General features: G+C 31.4%; 1 pseudogene; it reads left to right on the top strand.

Annotated features, from left to right (window-relative positions):
- The first annotated feature begins 1418 nt into the window (after positions 1-1418).
- Positions 1419-1502, top strand: LOC133235812 (U6 spliceosomal RNA; annotated as a pseudogene).
- Positions 1503-1853: the final 351 nt, after the last annotated feature.

Below are 1853 nucleotides of genomic sequence, written 5' to 3'. Positions count from 1 at the left end.
GAACTAGTAATATGCTTTCTTTTGCTATAGCTTTTTTTTTTTTTTTCAGATTTTTCAGAAAGTTATATAAATGGAGTCATAGAATATCATTTCATTTTGGGGGAAGGCTTTTTGTCTATTTGGTTTTGGCCTGACTTCTCTTATTCTGCATAATAATTTTGAGATTCACCCATATTGTTAATAAGTATAAACAACTAATCTATTTTTATTCCTGAGCATCTTTTGTATGAATATACCACAATTTGCTATCCATTCATCTTTTGAGAGAGGTTTGCTTTTTGCCCAGTTTTTAGGTACTATGAGTATTTGTGCACAGGTCTTTGTTTGGATGATAATTATTTCTCTTGAGTGCAGACTTTGATTGGTCTCTATGATATACACATATTATTTCTTTTTAAGAAACTGTCCATCTTTTTTTTTTTTCCCTTAACAGTGGTTGTAGCATTTTACATTCCCACCAGCAGTGCATGAAAATTCCTGCTGTTCAACATTCTCCCCTGTACTTTGTACGGTCGACCTTTTTAACTTTAGATTATCTAATGGCTATATACTGTCATGTCATTTTTAGGTTTAATTTGTATTTCCCTAGTGATTAATGTATCATCTTTTCATGTACTTCTTGACTGTCTCTCTTCTTTTCTTTCTGTCCCTGTGCCTCTCTCTCTCTCCTCTCTTTGATGAAGAGTCTTTTCAAACCTTTGTCTTTTTAAAATGTTTTGATTTGTTTGTCTTATTTTTTAGTGAAAAGAATGTTTTATGTATCTTAACTCCTTTAGCTGGTATATATGTTGTGAATATTTTCTTCCAAGCTGTGGCATGTCTTGTTTCCTAAATGATGTTTTTTGAAAGACAACACTTTAAATTTTAATGAAGTCCAATTTCTTTTTAAAAATTCTTTTCTAGATTTTTAAATGTTTTCTAGATGGATGATAACCTTGCAAACTCTAAGACTTCAAGGATTTTTATCCTATGATTTATTTATAGAAGTTTTATTGTTTTAGATTTAACATTTAAATCCTTTGATCCATTGGTTGATCCATTGGCCTATGATCCATTTTGAGTTGAAATTTTACATGTTGTGAGGCAAAGGTCGATGTTCATTGTTTTTAAATGTATGTATATTCAGTTGATCCAACACAATTTGTTTAAAATTTTTATTTCTTTATTAAGTTGCCTTGGCACATTTGCCAAAAATCTATTGAGATATATATATATATATATGTATGGGTCTGTTTCAGGGTTCAATTATTTTCCACTGACATATATTTCCACATTACTAAATTATTTTAGTTACTCTTGACTTAAATTTGAAATCACATAAATCCTCACTTATTCTTTTCTATTTCATATTTTAAGTAACTTCTGTTATATTCAAATTTTAATAATATTTTACCATTTTCTTAAAAAAAAAACAAACTGTGCTCGCTTCGGCAGCACATATACTAAAATTGGAACGATACAGAGAAGATTAGCAAAAAAAAAAAAAAACTTCTCAAATTTTAACTGGCATTATATTGAATCCATGGGTCAGTTTTATGAGACTATCTGTGTATTAATCCATGAACTTAGTGTGTTATTAAGTATTAGTTGCTCAGTTGTATCTAACTCTTTGTGACCCCATGGACTGTATGTAGCCCACCAGACTTCTCCATGCATGGGACTCTCCAGGCAAGAATACTAAAGTGGGTTGCCATTTCCTTCTCCAGGGGATCTTCCCAACGCAGGGTTGAAACCTGGGTCTCCTGCGTTGCAGGAAGACTCTACCTTCTGAGCCACCAGAGTTTTAAAATTTCTTTTAGCAACGTTCTATGGTTTTCAGTAAAGCAATTTTGAATGTCTTTTTGTCAGATTTA

The sequence above is a fragment of the Bos javanicus genome, chromosome 22, assembly GCF_032452875.1.
Source record: "Bos javanicus breed banteng chromosome 22, ARS-OSU_banteng_1.0, whole genome shotgun sequence".
NCBI lineage: Eukaryota > Metazoa > Chordata > Mammalia > Artiodactyla > Bovidae > Bos > Bos javanicus.
The sequence above is the reverse complement of the archived record's forward strand: the minus strand, read 5'-3'. Positions and strand labels throughout refer to the sequence as shown.